Source organism: Mauremys mutica, chromosome 16, assembly GCF_020497125.1.
Source record: "Mauremys mutica isolate MM-2020 ecotype Southern chromosome 16, ASM2049712v1, whole genome shotgun sequence".
Taxonomy (NCBI): Eukaryota; Metazoa; Chordata; order Testudines; family Geoemydidae; genus Mauremys; species Mauremys mutica.
The window spans coordinates 33,339,951-33,360,073 of record NC_059087.1 but is presented as its reverse complement, the minus strand read 5'-3'; the positions used below and the strand labels follow the sequence as shown (position 1 = coordinate 33,360,073).

Sequence of the window (20,123 nt, the reverse complement as noted above, 5' to 3'; positions counted from 1 at the left end):
TTCTCAGCCTGTTACTACTGTGAGTGGCAGCTAGGCAGATTCTCAGGCCATACATATACCAGTATGGTATACTACTTTTCACAATACCTCTTTAATAGTGCTATTTATTCTTCTTACCTGAACAGAGGACTGGGGTCAGTATGGAATGTTGCATTTCAGGCTGATCTCTAGGGCTTGTAACATTATCGTTAAAATTTGCCCCACAAATGCACTTTCATTATCTGAGTCTCAGGGGTACCATAGCTGTACACTTCAGTGAAAAGCCTTTTAGCTGCAGTTCTAGCACTATTAGCCCTAGTGGGGAATGCATCCACCCATCCCAAAAATGAAACTATACTATCCAACAAATACTGGAACCAACAAATACTGGAATCCTTCGTTTCGTCCCTTCAAATACAACAAATACTGGAACCAACAAATACTGGAATCCTTCGGTTCGTCCCTTCTGTCCCGTCATGCGTGAACTGATGTGCCGCTTCAGTCAGCTTCTGCCCCGCCGTTTTCCCCTGAGTTTGGCTGCAATTATCACTCACGTCGCTAGATGGCAGCAGCGTACCAGAAATGAGCTCACGCAAGTTACTGGCTTCTAGTAGCAATTGCTCTGTTTTGCCGCTGGGTGATAGCATCGCCTCGGCGGTTCCACACTTCACTCCCTGATGTGGGCTTTGTAACTGATTGGAGTTCCTTGCCATCCAAGAATGGATACATTCCCATTCTCCTAGGTACGCTAGCTCCTTCCCATCTGCTCCCTCCCAATGATTTCGTTGCCAGTCAAATATCCAATCCTGTATGCCTTTCTCGCAAAAATCACTGTCTGCATAGCTATAGATTGGTCCGGGAAAGCGTCAATATCATTTTAAAACATGATATATGACATGAAGCTCTGCATGTTGCGCTGAGCCATGATCTAAATGCCCTTGATTCACTTCCTTCTATAGGTTTATGGCAGCATATTTACTATACCGTTTCCCCTTAATTACTACGGAGCTGCCATCAGTAAACCAGATCTGTTTCTCCTGCCCTTAAGGACGGTGCCTCCACCAGTGCAATTTTTTGTTCTAAAGTAACCTCGGAAATTCATGCTTAGTTCCTTTTTCAATTAAAGTGTGAGTCAATAAATCGGGCTTAGATACGGTTTCGGTAACGACCCCAATATTGATCAGAATGAGGGTTCATTGAGCCACAGGTGTATTGGAGACCCTGCTTCCTATCAGTTTGTCAGATAAGATATAGTTGAGTGAGGTATGAGTACTTTGAATTGTGATCAGGGCTGTGCTCGTGAGCGGGTCAAAAGACTGGATTGCCCAAACAGCTGATAAACAATCAGGCTCACAAGGATCAAAATTTAACTCTGCACCTTGAAGTTTTTTTAGACCCTGGGAGAACAGCTGTACCTCCAGCGTCCTGCCCCAGTCACACACAGATCCAGCACTTCGGAGAACAGCTGTACCACCATCGTCCTGCCCCAGTCACACACAGATCCAGAGCTTGGGAGAACAGCTGTACCGCCATCGTCCTGCCCCAGTTACACACAGATTCAGAGCTTGGGAGAACAGCTGTACCTCCAGCGTCCTGCCCTAGTCAACCCCCGAACTGTGGCGCTCCCTCCCGCTTCCTACCACAGTCACACACATCCAGAGCACAGCTTTCCCTCCCCATCCTACCCTACTTACCGCTTCTGAAATTGTACTCTATATGACTTTATGAAACTATGCTGATGAGTTTAAATATAATGTAACTGGAACATGTTTCATTTAAAAGGTCTCTTGTAAAATATCATTACAAAGCTTATAATCTAGTTTTTTCAAACTATTTGTATAAATGTACCAGTCTTGTCTCTGTCTCTAGAAATATGAAATATAACGCTGAGGGCCTATTGTACTTATGCAAAATTTGGGCCATTAATGGTGGTTTGGAATCTGGATGGCTCCCATTAACCATGACAATTGTCTGCATCCGGGTGTGTTTTACTTGTAAGTCTCCCTGTAGACATGTGTGCTGGCAAATGGGCAATGAAGTCTTACAGTGACATGTGAGCCTATCACCTGAACTGGAATCCATCTTTCCATTGAGAGGGAGGACTGGGAACCCAGAGAGGGACAAAGGATTCGCGCCTCATGCAAAAATATATCAATGGGTGGAACAGAACAAACGGACCTGCCATCATGAGGCAACCCCTAGCTACCACCTGAGCTGGAACAAGGGCTGGACCAGACGGTAAGGATCGTGCCCAGACTAGAAAGGCGTCAAGTCTGTGAAAGAAACGTATGGAACATCTCTGAAGGTGAGATTTTTATCTGTATTCAGTTGTATTACTGTAGTAGACTTAGATTTGCGTGTTTTATTTTATTTTACTTGGTAATTTACTTTGTTCTGTCTGCTCCTACTTGGAACCACTTAAATCCTACTAGCTGTATTGAATAAAATCACTTTTTACTTATTAATTAACCCAGAGTATGTCGGGGGGGGGGCAAACAGCTGTGCCTATCTCTCTATCAGTGTTATAGCAGGTGAACAATTTATGAGTTTACCCTGTATAAGCTTTAGACAGGGTAAAATGGATATATTTGGGGTTTAGAACCCATTGGGAGATTTCAGAGTGTTAAAGACAGGAACACTTCCGTAAGTTGCTTTCAGGTTAAGTCTGCAGCTTTGGGGCATGTGGTTCAGACCCTGGGTCTGTGCTGGAGCAGATGGGCATGTCTGGCTCAACAAGACAGGGTGCCAGAGTAGTCTTGGTACAACACGTGGCAGTGCCCAGTGGTGTTTCTGTGATCCAAGCCACCACGCCCCTCAAGGCCTGCTCAGCTGGTGGGGGGAGGGAGGTGAGGAGATCAGCGAGCGACAGGGTGGGGAAGATGGGGAGGGGGGCCCTTGAGGGAAGAGAAGGAGCAGGAGCAGTGCTTTCATAGACGAGGTGCAGCAGGGGGCAGGGAAGTTCCACTGCTCAGCATCCAGTTTTCCCAAATTAGAAAGTTAGCCACCCTATGCAGCTGGTGGCTCTGACATGGGGGGAGTGGGGGGGCTGAGAACGGCAGCTTCTGGTCAGGCGCCGAGCTCTGGAGGCCATTGCCAGCACCAGTAAAGTGTCTCCCTAACATTTTACCTTTGCGCTGGGATGGGTGGATACAGGAAGGTTGAGGCAAATTTAGGGGTGGCTATAGCCCTTTCAAGTCCCCCTCTAATGCTGCCACTCATCTCAGTGAGAGTAACAGTCCTCAGCTCCCAGCTGATCTTGCCTGACAGCTGTCTCAAAGCCAGGCTGTCCTACCGCTCAGTCTCAGGACAGAGCTGAAGTGATTCTCCACCAGGTCTCCCTTGCAGGAAACACAAGCCAAGAACATCAAGCGAGTGGCAGGGAATGTAAAGGTAGTTGGCTCCGGTGATTGCTAGTCCCCAAGGCAGTCATGGCTATATGTAAGAGGCACCAGGCTGCTCCCACATCCAAAATGAGCACAGCATTCTATTGTCCTTTCCCCTTGCCTTTATCCCACAGAGATCTCCCCTAACCAGAATGCTCACATCCGCTGAAGCAAGGTAGAGAGCAGGGCTAGCATGCCATGACCAGGAACTCTTGCCCAGTGATGTGGAAGAGGTGAGGACTGAGTATCTTTGGTTACATGCCTCTGGAAAGTTGGATGTCTAGATTGCGCAGGTCCATTTCTTCCAGATCCTCTTCCTGGGGCTGAGACTCTTGCCCTGCTCCGCTCCACTGGCCTGAGGAGTCTTCTGCAAGCACAGGAAATAACCCAAGAAAGAGTCTTCGGTTCCCAAAGCTCTACTGAGGCGTGAGCTCTTGCTCTCCTTGCCTCCCGCTCCCATCTGCTCTGCATCACCCCCAGTGAATGAACAGAAATGGATTCAACACCTATGGATCAATAGGCTGGTTACACCCATTTCCGCATCACTCTAGCACCCAGTACCACAGTAGGAGTCTCTTGCACTCCTCCCACATCTCCTCTCTTGCAGGCTTTTGAGACCAAGCCTGTTGGGATGCACACCTGCCCAGATGTGACCAGATTCAGTCATATTCCTACATACAAATGGTTAACCTTGTCTAAAGACCAAAAATACTTTCTACATTTCAAACAGTAATTATCCCATATTTAACTGGTGTCCAAGCGGGGCTTAAAACAGGTCTTTGCATTAAAAAGGTTGTCCAAAAATTGTGTAATTGTAAACATTAGAGAGCTTGGTTATTGCTTAAAAACAAGTTCAACTTGAAATGAATTTTATAAACAATTTCTTAATAATTTGGAGCATCCTTGGAAGTTTTATTACCGGGGGCATGAATAATTAACAATCAAACCTAGGGTCTTCACTTTAAAGTGTTAGTTTCCACATTATTCTGAATAATGAGGATTTTCAGCCACATATTTATATATTTACTATGAAACAAGCAATGTTTGTCCTTATTGGAGCATTTGTGAGCTTTGCTTTAGGGTTAAAGCTATTGAAAAAGAAAAGCAAACAGGGTGAGGCAGTGAAGTAGCTGCCTACTCTGTAACGCCTCCATCACATACACTTGCTGGTAAATCGCCACTGGAAAAACACTCTCTTTCCCAATTTGGAAGTTAAGATTCTGTTCACAACCGGAACAGTGAATGGAAGTTAAGATGCTCTGGTACTCGCTCGATTAGAGTCCAACCAGGAACAGTGAGCAGAAGTAAAGTTTCCTCCCGTTCTATAATTGATGGGGTGGGGTGGCGGCAGGGACAAGGGGAATTGAGAATGGGGGGTGCCTGATGTGTTGGGGTATGGAGTTCCCTAATTCAGCTCCACAGGCTGGGTCCGGTGCAGAGCATGGCATGGCAGGTAATAAAGGTAATAAAGGCAGGGAGATGACATCTCCCATAATGCCGGGGCCCTTTCACAGCAAGGGTGTCACCTCCCCATGGTAGCACGGATTCCCACCTACTCCTCCTGCTTTCGCCTGACAACAGCACCACCCTTCACGGCACCACCTCATGGCAACTTCTGCTTCTGGACTCGCACCGGAAATGGGAAGTCCAGCTGGGCCTGGCAGTGGCTGACAGAAAATGGAGACAGGCGCCACTGCCACTCCCATGGTGCCACAGGGCCCACCATGGCTGGTGGGAGATAGATAAATGTCTGTGTACCTCCCCAGCACTATGTCTCCTTTAGTGCTTGTGCCCGCCCCTCCCCCCGTCCTGCTTAGTCTGGGTGTTCCTTACCGGAGCACACTGTGTGTCCCAGGCATGTTCTGTCTCACCTTTGGGTCCAGCCTAACAGGGGTGTCTCTCCCCATCCTCCCACCAGTAACTTCTCCCCCAACGCACACAGGACAGGGAGCTGGCTGGTGCCCTTCTATAAAAGGACTGCTCTGTGCAACAGAAACCAGCCTAGTCCCCGCCCCGCAGGCTGGGAGCTTGCTGCTGCCTTCAACCGCATCACAAGTTACAAGAGGGGGCAGGGATAAAATCCCCACTGACTAAACAGGATGGGGTGAAGCATGTCACCAGGCCATAATATTCTGGATAACCCCTTGATGACCATTTTAGGATCATCCTCTCATGTGGCCTTCCTTGCCTCTGGCTAGCTGTGATGACGAGAGGGGGATGGTGTCCCCCTTCCTCTGGCTCCCCTGGCTGGCAGAGCCTAGTGCTACTACCTTGGCATGTCAGCTGGGGAGCAGAGCTCTTACCTCTGCTAATCAGGGGTTAGCCCCACAGCCAGTGAGGGGATGAGGTAGGGCTCAGTTGCTAATTTTGGGCCTGGGATTGCCCACTTTACAGGCTCAAATTTGGGGGGGAGGCTGTGGTCCCCCCCAATCACGCACACCTTAAAGTAGGGAAATGTCCCTCACCTACTTATAATTGCACCCTAAATAACCTCTGGGATACTTTATTTTTGTTCTCAGAAGGTGCGCAGCACCATGTGATCGGAGCTGACTGTCACAGAGTCCCCAAATCACGGAGTCCTCAGGTTATGTTCTGGAACTTCTCCATACAAGGCCAGTCAGGACTCTGGGGGACCCTCCGCCTTGTGAGCGCACTGTCTCCAGGGCAAGATGCTTACACAGCTTCGATCTTCCTGGATCTGAGCATCCCCTTCCACACTGTGCGCTTCCTGCAGCGAGTCCACCCGGACGGGGCCCTGCACCCCAACTCGGCAGTCAGCACTGACTCTCAGCCAGCTAGTAAAACAGAAGGTTTATTAGTTGACAGGAATGCAGCGGGTACAATAGAACTTGTTAGCAGAGAAATCAGTGACTTTCAGCCAAGTCCATCCAGAAGCTCTGGATCCCCGCTCTACCAGTCCTCCCAAGCAGACTGCCTAGCTTCCAGCAACCCGACCTCCGGCACCCCCCATTGCTCCGCCTCCTTGGCTTTGTCCTGCTTGCCAGGCAAGTCACCTGGGCGTCACTTGGGTGTAGTCCCCATCCTGGGTATCAGGTTACAAAGAGCACCAGTCATAGCATATGTGCAGGCAGCTGGAGCAGCCTCACCTGCCCCAGAGGTCTCAGCCAAAGTCACACACCCCTATTCCCACCACCGAGGTATTAGTGCAGCATGCAGGGAAACTGAGGCACACGCAGTATTCATGCAAAACAGTAAAATTCACATAGGTAAGACAACAGTAAGACACACATACACCATCACAAGGGAAAATCCCCACTTTGTCACACTGACGCTTTAGATTCCTGCTGTCTCTGTCTTGGTACATCATTTCACCCCACTTCTCTATACTAGCCTATCTTTTTTTCTTTCTCTCTAGTCTGTTCCAAGTCTGGCCGGCCTTAAAAATGACTCAGCTCTGTTATACGCTGTACTCGGCACCACAGGCTGAAGCAGCGTGAGCAGCATCTCTCTGGGAATGAGAAAGCTACAGTGAGATGTTCTCCCAAGTCCATTGCATGAGTCAGGATCCAGGGGCCGAAAACGCTAGCTGTCCTTGTGTCCTGCCTGCAGCATCTGAGACAGAAGCGTCTGTTCTTTTCCGTCCCTCCTGGGTGGCTGCCATGACAGCAGTGCTAACCTTAACAAAAATGACTGTGGATCTGCTATTCCATATTTAACGGCCTTTCCCGTTCCTCCAGAAAAGCTATTGGGGGCAGATCTGATGGGGCTATGGCACCAGCTGAGGGGTTGCCTCTTCTTGCTAGCAGGAGATTTGGGGCATGATTTTCCACACTTACACTGTTGACGATCAGTATTAACTCAGTGGAGTTGCATCAGTCTGAATGAGAGGAAAGTTGACCCATGCAGATGAGCTGTTTCTTAATGAGACAGTGTGTGTGGGGGGCGGGTGGAGAAAAGGGGAAACTGAAAGGAGAGATAGTAATATGTAAGCAGAACAGCAAGAGATGAGTGTGAATCTCTGTCACGGAGTGTGGGGGAGTCAAGGCCCTGCACCCCCACCATGACTCTCAGCCAGCCGGTAAAGCAGGTTTATTTAGACGACAGGAACACAGTCCAAGACAGGTTTTGCAGGCACAGACAACAGGATCCTCCCCAATTAGATCCATCTTGGGGTCCCAGGAGCACCACTGCCCCCTTGGGGGGTCAGAGCCCTGTCTGTGCTTCCCTCCATTCCCCAGCCAGCTCCTGAAAACCCCCTCACTCCCCAGCGTCTCCTCCCCCAGGCCTTTGTTCAGCTTCCCAGGCAGAGGTGTCACCTGGCCTCTAACCCCTTCCTGGGTTCTCACATTACATGCTCAGGCATCTTCCCTCAAGGCCAGTCTCCCATCTCCCAGTGCAGACCTTTCTCCCAGGCCAACCCCCCCCACGCAGCATTCACAGACCACAGTAAACAGGGGCTGCTCTAGGAATGCGGCCGCCCCAAGCAGGGCGGCGCGCCGCAGGGGGCGAGCTACCGGTTGCCGGTCCCCTGACTTCGGGGGACCTCTTGTAGACGTGCCTGCGGAGGGTCCGGTGGTCCCGCGCCTCCGGTGGACCTCCCGCAGGCCTGACCGCGGAAGGTCCGCCGGAGCCGCCTGCCGCCCTGCCGGGAAAATGCGCACTGGGGTCTGGAGCCGGCCCTGACAGTAAGAACAGTCCCAGTGCGTCACACTCTCATTTTCTGTCTCTGAGTGACCTTGGCACCAAGCGCCCTGCTCTTCGCTGACCTTGGCTCTTAGCGTCCCAGGCTTGATGTGACCTTCCTGCTTTGCAGGCTTAAGCTTCTTATTCTGTCAGTCACCATTTCTTTCCCCTTTCCTTTTGTCCTATTTTAAGGAGCAAATCCCTTACGCGAATAGGAGGAGGAAGCAATTGCCCTGAATGGGGAATGAAATTTACCAGGCAACCACAGAGATAGATTCTGGTCTCATTTACACTAATGTCCCAACATTGGCATCCATCGAGTTACTCCTGTTTTACACCAAACTTGAGATCAGAATCAGGCCCTTTGCCTCCCCTGACACTGTTCTTCCATGATTGGCCCTGCACCTTATCTTGGGATGGGGCAAGGTGGGTCAGTCCGAGAGAAAAACCAGAGGGCCCAATTCATTACCTCACCTGCATCCATGGAAAAGGAGTGGAAATTGCTCCCAAATCAGAGTGGCAGGGTTTTTTTCCATTTTTAAAAAGCCCTCCCATTGGCTCTTTTGATCAGAGGCCCAACTCCCTTTCTTTTACCTATGCAGGGAGGCTTTTTTAACCCTTTACAGGTAAAACAAGCAGAGAACAGCCACCAAGAGGGACTTTATAGCTAACTGGCTGGCTGGGTGTCCACAAAAGGGAGCTACGCCCGCCCCCCCATTTATCACAGCAGCCAACAGGGAAGTGGGAGGGAGGCACTCCTAGGCCTGGGGGTGGGGGGGGGGGATCGATGTAAGATACACAACTTCAGCTAGGGGAATAGCTTGCCTGAAGTCGAAGTCTCTTATTTCGACTTACCTCCCGTCCTCGCGGCGTGGGATCGACGGCCGCGGCTCCCCCTGTCGACTCCGCTACCGCCGCTCGCCCTGGTGGAGTTCTGGGGTTGATGGGAGTGCGTTCGGGGATTGATATATCACGTCTAGATGAGAAGCGATCTATCGATCCCTGATAAACCGATCGCTCCCCGTAGACATACCCTTAGAGCCGGCATGTCCCCTCTGTTTCTCCCTTGCTGCTTGGGCAGAAGCGGAAAGGGAGCAAAAGATGCCCGGCAGAAGGGTTTTGCGCTCGGCCTTGAGGATTAAGCCCGAGCCCCCGGCATGGCTGCTGGGAGATGGATTTTTGTGTCGCAGCCAGCGCACACTTCGGGCCACCAGCTGAACACACTGAGGCCAGCAGGGACAGCTCGGAAGCGGCAAAAGGGTTCCTTTGAGGGTCCAAGGAGGTAGTATAGGGTCAATACCGTCCCTGGGTGGGCTCAAATCACCATCCTTTGGGTTAACAGCTGAATGCGCTGACCCAGTGTGCTCCACCACAGCCATTGAGCCCTCCTAACCCCCAAACCCATCCCCCACAGCCCCCCATTCCCTGCCACAGCCCGCAAACCCATCCCCCATAGCCTCAGATTCCCTGCCACAGCCCGCAAACCCATCCCCCATAGCCCCAGATTCCCTGCCACAGGGCTCTAACCCGATCCCCACAACCCCACATTCCATGCCACAGCGCTCCAACCCATCCCCCACAGCCCCCCATTCCGTGCCACAGCGCTCAAACCCTTCCCGCACAGCCCCCAATCCCTGCCACAGCCCGCAAACCCATCTCCCAGAGCCCCCCATTCCCTGCCACAGCGCTCAAACCCATCCCCCACAGCCCCCCATTCCCTGCCACAGCCCACAAACCCATCCCCCACAGCCCCCCATTCCCTGCCACAGCGCTCAAACCCATCCCGCACAGCCCCCCATTCCCTGCCACAGCGCTCAAACCCATCCCCCATAGCCCCATCATAGCTGCTTCGTTCCCTGCCACAGAGCTCGAACCCGATCCCCACAGCCCCACATTCCATGCCACAGCGCTCCAACCCATCCCCCACAGCCCCCCATTCCCTGCCACAGCCCGCAAACCCTTCCCCCACAGCCCCCAATTCCCTGCCACAGCCCGCAAACCCATCCCCCAGAGCCCCCCATTCCCTGCCACAGCGCTCAAACCCATCCCCCACAGCCCCCCATTCCCTGCCACAGCCCGCAAACCCATCCCCCACAGCCCCCCATTCCCTGCCACAGCGCTCAAACCCATCCCCCACAGCCCCCCATTCCCTGCCACAGCCCACAAACCCATCCCCCACAGCCCCCCATTCCCTGCCACAGCGCTCAAACCCACCCCCACAGCTGCCCATTCCCTGCCAGAGCGCTGAAACCCATCCCCCAGAGCCCCATCACAGCCACCTTATTTCCTCAGCACAGCGCTCAAACCCATCCCCCACTGCCCTCCATTCCCTTCCACAGCGATGAAACCCATCCCCCACAGCCCCATCGCAGCCAACTCGTTCCCTGCCACAGCGTTCAAACCCATCCCCCACAGCCCCCCATTCCGTTCCACAGCCCTCAAACCCGACTACCATAGCACACCATTCCCTGCCACAAAACTCAAACCGATCCCCCAGAGCACACCAAACCCTACCACAGAGCTCAAACCCATTCCCCACAGCCCCCCATTTCCTTCCACAGCGCTCAAACCCATCCACCATATCGCCATCACAGCTGCCTCGTTCCCTACTACAACGCTCAAGCCCATCCCCCACAGCCCCCCATTCCCATACACAGACCTCAAACCCATACCCCACAGGACCCCATTCCCTCGCACAGCTCTCAAACCCATCCCCCACAGCCCCCCATTCTCTGCCACAGCGCTGACACCCATGCCCCAGAGCCACATCACAGCCGCCTCATTCCCTGCCACAGCGCTCAAACCCATCCCCCACAGATCCCCATTCCCTGCCACAGCCCGCAAACCCTTCCCCCACAGCCCCCGATTCCCGTCTACACCGCTCAAACCCATCCCACCAGACCCCCATTCTCTGCCACAGCCCTATAATCCATCCCCCACAGCCCCCCATTCCCAGCGCTCAAACCCATCCCCCACAGCCCCATCACTGCCGCCTCGTTCCCTGCCACAGCGCTCAAACCCATCCCCCACAGCCCTCCATTCCCTGCCACCGCGCTCACACCCATCCCCCACAGCCCCCCATTCCCTGCCAGAGCGCTCAAACCCATCCCCCACAGCCCCCCATTCCCTGCCACAGCGCTCAAACCCATCCCCCACAGCCCTCCATTCCCTGCCACCGCGCTCAAACCCACCCCCACAGCCCCCCATTCCCTGCCAGAGCGCTCAAACCCATCCCCCACAGCCCCCCATTCCCTGCCACAGCGCTCAAACCCATCCCCCACAGTCCCATCACAGCCACCTCGTTCCCTGCCACAGCACTCAAACCCATCCCCCACATCCGCACACTCCCTGCCACAGCACTCAAACCCATCCCTTACAGCCCCCCATTTCCTGCCACAGCCCTCAAACCCATCCCCCACAGCCCCATCACAGCCACCTTGTTTCCTCGCACAGCGCTCAAACCCATCCCCCACTGCCCTCCATTCCCTGCCACAGACCTGAAACCCATCCCCCACAGCCCCATCACAGCTGCCTCATTCCCTGCCACACTGCTCAAACCCATCCCCCACAGTCCCCCATTCCCTGCCACAGCGCTCAAACCCATCCCTCATAGGCCTCCATTCACTGCCACAGCGCTCAAACCCATCCCCCACAGCCACCCATTCCGTGCCACAGCCCTCAAACGCATCCCTCATAGTCCTCCATTCACTGCCACAGACCTGAAACCCATCCCCCACAGCCACATCACAGCCGCCTCGTTCCCTGCCACACCGCTCAAACCCATCCCCCACAGCCACCCACTCCCTGCCACACTGCTCAAACCCATCCCCCACAGTCCCCCATTCCCTGCCACAGCGGTCAAACCCATCCCCCACAGCCACCCATTACCTGCCACAGCCCTCAAATCTGACCCCAAAGCCCTCCTTTCCCTTCCACAGCGATGAAACCCATTCCCCCAGTTCCATCACAGCCAAATCGTTCCCTGCCACAGCACTCAAACCCACCCCCACAGCCCCCATTCCGTTCCACAGCCCTCAAACCCATTCCCAATAGGCCCCCATTCCCTGCCACAGCACTCAAACCCGACCACCATAGCCCCCCATTCGCTGCCACAAAACTCAAACCGATCCCCCACAGCACACCAAACCCTACCACAGAGCTCAAAACCATCCCCCACAGCCCCCCATTTCCTTCCACAGCGCTCAAACCCATCCACCACAGCCCCATCACAGCTGCCTCGTTCCCTACCACAACGCTCAAGTCAATCCCCCACAGCCCCCCATTCCCATACACAGACCTCAAAGCCATCCCCCACAGCCTCATCACAGCCGCCTAATTCCCTCGCACAGCTCTCAAACCCATCCCACACAGCCCCCCATTCCCTGCCACAGCGCTCAAACCCTTCCCTAACATCCCCCCGTTCCCTTCCACAGCGCTCAAACCCATCCCCCACAACCCCATCACAGCCGCCGAGATCTATGCGGCAGCGCAGAAACCCATCCCCCACAGCTCCCCATTCCCTGCCTCAGCACTCAAACCCACCCCACAGCCCCCCATTCCCTGCCAGAGTGCTGAAACCCATCCCCCACAGTCCCCCATTCTCTGCCACAGCGCTCAAACCCATCCCCCACAGCCCCCATTCCCTGCCACAGCGCTCAAACCCATCTCCCACAGCCCCACATTCCCTGCCAATGCGCTCAAACCCATCCCCCACAGGACCCCATTCTGTGCAACAGCGCTCAAACCCGACCCCACAGCCCCCCATTCCCTTCCACAGACCTCAAACCCATCCCCCACAGGACCCCATTCCCTGCCACAGCGCTCAAACCCATCCCCCACAGCCCCCATTCCCTGCCACAGCACTCAAACCCACCCCCACAGCTGCCCATTCCCTGCCAGAGCGCTCAAACCCATCCCCCAGAGCCCCATCACAGCCACCTTATTTCCTCAGCACAGCGCTCAAACCCATTCCCCACTGCCCTCCATTCCCTTCCACAGCGATGAAACCCATCCCCCACAGCCCCATCAGAGCCAACTCGTTCCCTGCCACAGCGTTCAAACCCGACCACTATAGCCCACCATTCCCTGCCACAAAACTCAAACCGATCCCCCAGAGCACACCAAACCCTACCACAGAGCTCAAACCCATCCCCCACAGGCCCCCATTCCCTGCCACAGGTCTCTAACCCATCCCCCACAGGCCCCCGTTCCCTGCCACGGTTCTCAAACGTGAGCCCCACAGCCCCATTGCCCAGCTGGGTTTCTTACCCCTCTTCTGCAGGAAGAGCCTGTGCAGCCCATAGATCTCGCCCCTGGCTTGCCGGCTGATGTTATTGGCTGGGTGAGATACATAGAGACCCAGCTGCAGCACAAAGTCGCCTGCCTTGGGGAAGTCGGAGGAGCTCTGGTGGCAGGAAGAGGAGAGGGGAATCCATCAACATTCTCCCTTCAGCCCCCAGCTCCCCTGGGCCAGAGCTTTTGTCCTCACGGCTGTTCCATCCATGCTACCAAGTCCTTTACAGCTGGGGTCAAGGGGGGGGGGGTCAAGGGCATGTTCATGGATCAGGCGTTTCAGAGTAAATAGACCAGCCCCAAGACTGACCATTGTCCCAGCCTGGAGAGACAATGAGCTTGTGCCCAGCAAGACGTGGGCAGTGTCATGAGTCCCCTTTTCCAATTAGCTATTCTTCCACCCTGAGCACAAAGTCTCAGCCCCATGGAGAGGGGAAGAGGCTCCTTTGTAGAGCACGTACGCCTGCCCGCTGACCCTCCCCTGTCTCCTTTTCCCGCAGCACATCCATTTCAGGGTCCTCTCCAAAAAAACCCAGGAGAGAGCCAGGGCCATACAGAGCAGTGCTGCCCTGCTCAAATTTGCCACCTCCCTGCCTGCATTTGAGGTAAGTGACCTTTGACCCCAGTATCCTGCAGAGTCAGGGCTTGAGTCAAGTTCCTCATCCCTTGGCTAATTGGTCCCCCCTGGGTCCGTAAGGGACTGCATTCCATAGGGCAGTGGCTGGCAGATTTGTGCCTGGCCTCCGGGCCCTTGTTATTCTGGAGCAGCTAGGCAGCGAGTGCTCAGCCAGGGGCGAGATCTATGGGCTGCACAGGCTCTTCCTGCAGAAGAGGGGTAAGAAACCCAGCTGGGCAATGGGACCCCATGGAAACGAGCCTCTCGGAGGCTAGCTCCCGCTGGCCATTGGGACGCCTCTAGAGCTAAGGCCTCTTATTTAGACCCACTGTAGCGGGGCAGAGGAACCCCAATAGAAACAAGCCCACCCCTCCTTTGAGACTTCCTCAGCTGGGCAATGGGACCCTACAGAAAGAAGCCCCCTCCTCTGAGACCCACCCCACCTTAGATGATGACTCTTTCTCTGCCCCTCTCTCTGAATTAGGGAGGTGAATGTGAAAGTGCCAGGGAAATTGGCTGCTTTATCTCAGAGCCCAGCTCTGTCCCCCAGTCCAGGGAAATCAGCCCTGACGGGGCAGCTAGCTAGTGAGGGGACAGGAATGGAACTATTGAGGCATGTGGAGGGACAGAGCCCATCATGAGGGCAGGAGCTGAAGCAGGAACCACAGGGAAAGGACACAAAGCTTGTAGGATGTCAGCAGCTGGGCCTGACTTCAGTGGGTGGGGGTGGGGGGTTCTCGGTATTAGACGCCACCATGAACAGGCACCCACTCCCAGAGCACAATGGCCATAAGGGTCCCATGATTACTGCGATGACTGAAACAAATCCCCCTTCCGGTACTAAACCACCTGGCGGGGACCCTGCGAGTCCATTGGTCCATGGATGCCACGAGGACCCCGGCCAGTGTGTACCCAGCAATGGGAACAGAAGGAAACAGGCACTGAAACCGGAATGCCAAATGGCCCAAATGGTGTGTCCTTCTCCCCCAGGGCTGAACATCAGAGAGGCAAGAGAGCTGTGGTGTCGGGACGGGCTCCAGGACACCGAGCGCCTGGGCTATAGGAACATGGCCAGGATGGGGGGAGGTAAGGACTCTCCACCGGTGCTCAGGTGTGGCGCTGTCTCCCCCCCACCCCTGCAGTGAGCGTGTCATGGATACAGGGCAAGAGCCTGCTACTTGTTTCCAGCAGAGTATGTGAGGCTCATGGGAATGTCAGTGAGGTGAAAAAAAAAAAACAGGAGTACTTGTGGCACCTTAAAGACTAACAAATTTATTGTAGCATGAGTTTTCGTGAGCTAAAGCTCACTTCTTCGGATGCAAGGTGAGGTGAGGCATGGGAATGATCCAGATCTGAAAGACCCCTAATCTCTAGCAGGTGAGCTGCAGGAGAGATTGCTGCTGGGAGCAGTAGTGTCCTTTTTTGTCTGTATGAGTTGGGTTCCAGAGTGCGCAGACACATTTCCAGCATCTCATGACACCTGCGGTGAATCCTGCTCCAGAAAGAGCTATTCGAGGCCTCAGTGCCTGCAACCTCTTACTTACCAAGGGGGGCTCCTTGGTCAATGGGTTGGCTGCCCCAGGACTCTTATCCACCTTGTGAGCCACTAGAGGGATTTGGAGCCTGGTTCTGGACAATTGCAAGGGCTCTGGTGCTGTAGGTTTTAGGTCTTCGGCAGACCAATGAAGAACTTTCCTCCAAGTGGCGCTTCTGGCCATACACGACCCCCAGCTCCATGTCAGCCAGGCTAAATAACCTACCTTGAGAGGTAAGTAAAATTGTGGCCACATGTAGACATCACAGGAATTGGTGGGGATTGACCCAGGGTCCTTCAGCACAAGCCCCTCTCACTCACTGTCAACAAATCCAGCTCCACTCACTAGACCACACCCCATTGCAGAGCCCCAGATTTCAGGAGCCCTGATTCTCAGACCCAGGCCTCACATCACAAGGCCAAACCTCCTCCCATTCTGGGCGCTGTAGAAGGGACCATTGGGAAAAAGCCACTCTACATTCCCCCTGTCAGAGACTACGGCCACGGGTGACAAGTGAATGAGCTGAGATCTCCCCTGTGGGAATCCGAGGGGCTGCACATTTGGGGTTTCACAGGGACGGCGTCTGGCAGCCATTGACAGAGTGTTCCTGGGAGGAGATTTTCCGTCTCTAACCAAGGGTTTCTGTTCCCCCAGATCTCAGCCGCTCAGCAGAATGCGGGAGAGCTGAGTGCTGATGGGCTAGAGGGGTCCCAGGAGTCGCTGTGCAGCAGGGGCAGGGTCTGCAGTCCCCATGGGCCAAACCCTGTGCTCCAGACAACCCAGGCTGTTTCCCTGGATTGCAAAGGGGACTTTAGCTTGGGGAATCGGTTGCTGGTGCCTATGTCCACAGCTGGGATGTTTTCATGAGGCTACTCAATGGTCCACGAGAGAGAGGAGGAGCCTCTTATGTACCTCAGTCCAGTCCGCTGGTGCCTGGACTGATTGACACCAGCTTATCAGGGAGCTTCCTATTTCCTGCTGCTTCCCTGAACCCGCTTGAGGAGAACAGACAGTCAACTGAAGTAATAGGAGCCGGTTAGGCCCTTAAGAGGCTGAGATCTTCCCTCACTCAGGCCCTGCTACCAGCCTGCTTATTTGTCCCCTTCAAGTGAGTGTTGAGAGCCACTCTAGCTGGCACAGAACAGCAGTCATGAGTGAAAGAAGAAAACGCCCCCCTGGGGCAACATTCAGAAAAAGGAAGAAAGCAAAGGAAGCTTTTCTATCTAAGCAGGAAGGAGCTCTCCTGAGATACAGAGACACACATGTTCACGCTGAGCCTTCCGGCCCCAATGAGGATGTGAGTGGTGAGGAGATGCCTGATCTTCCAGTTAGTCAGAGTGCAGGTGACCTGGAGCTACTGCAGCATCCATATCTCCATCTCATGGATGTAACCATGCACATTCCTGAAGAAAAGTGTAGCTCAGAGAAGAGTGTGGTGGAGGCACAAGAAACAGCTGCTGCTGAGTTTAGTTCCTTAAATCTAGATGATCCAGGACTGTGGACCCACTTGAGCAATAGCCTGAAGGACTTCCTTGTACTGCATGGGCCACAGCAAGTGAAAAACTTCACGTTCCCCAAAGACAATGAAAATAGAAATTTCCATCCAACACATTCCTGGTGTGAAATCCCCAATGGTGACAAAGTGGAGAGGCCAGGGCTTAGGTACTCAAAACCCCAGAATGCTGCATACTGGTTTTGTTGCAAACTCCTCCAGTCTAATGTTCCAGCCACATTGTGTTCTACAGGAACAAAGGACTGGAAAAATCTGGCTAGAAATGTGGGATGCCATGGGAGGGCAGCAAATCACCAGAGAGCATTCCATAGGTGGAAAGAACTTGAGAGGAGCCTAAGGCCTGGTCTACACTAGGACTTTAATTCGAATTTAGCAGCGTTAATTCAAATTAACCGTGCACCCGTCCACACCAGGAAGCCATTTAGTTCGACCTAGCGGGCTCTTTAGTTCGAATTCGGTACTCCACCCCGACGAGGGGAGTAGCGCTAAATTCAACATGGCTATGTCGAATTAGGCTAGGTGTGGATGCAAATCGAACTTACTAGCTCCGGGAGCTATCCCACACTGCACCACTCTGTTGACGCTCTGGACAGCAGTCCGAGCTCGGATGCTCTGACCAGCCACACAGGAAAAGTCCCGGGAAAATTTGAATTCCTTTTCCTGTCTGGACAGTTAGAATCTCATTTCGTGGTTGGACATCGGGGCGAGCTCAGCAGCACCGGCAGCGATGAAGAGCTCTCCAGCAGAGGAGTTCATGTAATCTCTGAATAGAAAGAGGGACCCAGCATAGACTGACCGGGAACTCTTGGATCTGATCGGAGTGAGGGGCGAGGAGTCTCTGATTTCGGAGCTGCGCTCCAAAAAACGGAATGCAAAGACCTACGAGAAGGTCTCCAAAGCCATGAGAGACAGAGGATACAGCCGGGATGCAACGCAGCGCCGCGTGAAAATCAAGGACCCCAGACAAGGCTACCAAAAAATCAAAGCGGCAAACGGACGCTACGGAGCCTGCCACCACTGCCCCACCAGTGACCATGGACTCTGACGATGGGACAGTGTCGACGGCCAGTTCCTCGGCGATGTTCACGGACGGGGAAGATGAAGAAGAGTTTCTGGAGGACGAGGCAGGCGACAGCACTTACAACGCTGGTTTCCCCGACAGCCAGGATCTCTTCATCACCGTCACGGAGATCCCCTACCAACCCTCCCCGGCCATTAACCCGGATCCTGAATCAGGGGAAGGAGCAGTCGGTAAGTGCTTTAACCATGTAAACTTTTATTCTTAATATAACAGGAATCTGAAGTATGTGAAAAGGAGGTCTCTCTATATATGGGGATAGAACAGAAATCCTCCTGGGAGATCTCCACGAACCTCTCCTGGAGGTAATCGAAAAGCCTCCGCAGGAGGTTCCTGGGGAGAGCTGCCTTATTGGGTGCTCCGTGGTAGCACACTTTTCCGCGCCAGGCTTTCATGAGGTACTCAGGGAACATTGGCTCCCCGAGCACGGCTGCGTAGGGCCCTGGTTTGTGCTGGCTTTCACGCAGCATGTGCTCTCTATCTCCTTCAGTGACCGTCCTCAGGGTGATCTCGCTCGGAGACTCCTGCATGTAATTAGGGGAATTACTGTAATGTTACGCCTGGTCCAAATTATTTTAAAAAAATCTCCGGACAGACGGCATAGCAGAGACTCAGCACGCTGCTGCGTGACGAGTGTAATGGAAAGCCAAAGATTCAAATGGACGCTCATGGAGGGAGGGGGGGACTGAGGACGCAAGGTATCCCACAGTTCCTGCTGTCTCCGAAAAGGATTTGCATTCTTGGCTGAGCTCCAAATGCTTCTAGGGTCAAAAACAGTGTCCGCGGTGGGTCAGGGCATAGCTCGGCAATATACGCAGCCCCCCAACCACCCCCAGAAGTGAAAGGGAAAACAATCCTCTCTTGACTCTTTTACATGTCACCCTATCTTTACTGAATGCTGCAGATAGACGCGATGGTGCAGCACTCAACACCAACATCCTTGCTCCCCCCACGCTATGGATGGCTGATGGTACAATACAACTGGTATCCGTCGTCGTCATCATCAGCCTATTGCCACATGGGGCAGTGCAAAAGGACTGGTAACCATGCAGACTACCATCCGTTAGGTCGATCAAGGGTGCCTGGCCCTAATTTTTCCCGGTAGATGGTACAATATGGCTGATAACCATCGTCATCATCGCCACAGGGGGCTGAGCTTCATCAGCCCCCAACCCTTCATGTGTAAAGAAAAGATTCAATTGCCCCTGGACTAGCAGCAGGATGCTGGGCTCCTCTCCTCCACACTCCTTAATGTCCTATCTGGACTATCATAGCAGCTGGAGGCTGCCTTCCACTCATTTCTCACTAACAAGTCACTGTGTCTTATTCCTGCATTCTTTATTACTTCATCACACAAGTGGGGGGACAATGCTATGGTAGCCCAGGAAGGCTGGGGAAGAATGGAATGAACAGGTGGGGTTGTTGCAGGAGCACCCCCTGTGAATAGCATACAGCTCATAATCTATGCAGGATCTGACACAGAGCAGCTGTGCTCTCTGGTTCTCTGATACAGTGGTTCTCTAGTACACTTGCCCATATTCTAGGCAGGACTGATTCTATTTTTAGATACCAAAAAGGAGGGATTGACTCAGGGAGTCATTCCCAATTTTGGCTTTTGCGCCCCTCGCTAAGAGCAGCCAGGGGCACTTATGACAGCAGCAAATGGTGCAGTGCAAAAGGACTGGTAACCATGACCATCTTATTACTAATTTATGGTGTGGTAGATGGTACAATATGGCTGGTAACCATCTCTGCTGTCATGCAAAAGCAAAAGCAGGCTGCTGTGTAGCGCTGCTGGACCGCCTCTGTCAGCGGCATCTAGTACACATACGGTGACAGCAGGGCTGGCTCTAGGTTTTTTGCCGCCCCAAGCAAAATTTTTTTTGGCTCCCCCCCCCCCGCCCCCAGACATGAGCCCCCCCTGCCCACCAGTACCCCCCACTCACACCCCCTGTTGCCCCAGCACTGGCCTCCCCCCCAAATGTGGGATCCGCTACCAGCACACTGCAGCCGAGCCCTGGCCCAGCTGCGACTCTGTCCCCATGCGGGTGGAGCTGCTGGGCAGCACGGAGCGGGAGTACTT

General features: G+C 53.7%; 1 long non-coding RNA gene across 1 annotated transcript; it reads left to right on the top strand.

Annotated features, from left to right (window-relative positions):
* The first annotated feature begins 9,227 nt into the window (after nt 1-9,227).
* Nucleotides 9,228-15,870, top strand: LOC123351145. Its single transcript, XR_006573934.1, has 3 exons — nt 9,228-9,288; nt 13,799-13,903; nt 14,905-15,870. It is a non-coding gene; the product is annotated as an uncharacterized LOC123351145 (long non-coding RNA).
* Nucleotides 15,871-20,123: the final 4,253 nt, after the last annotated feature.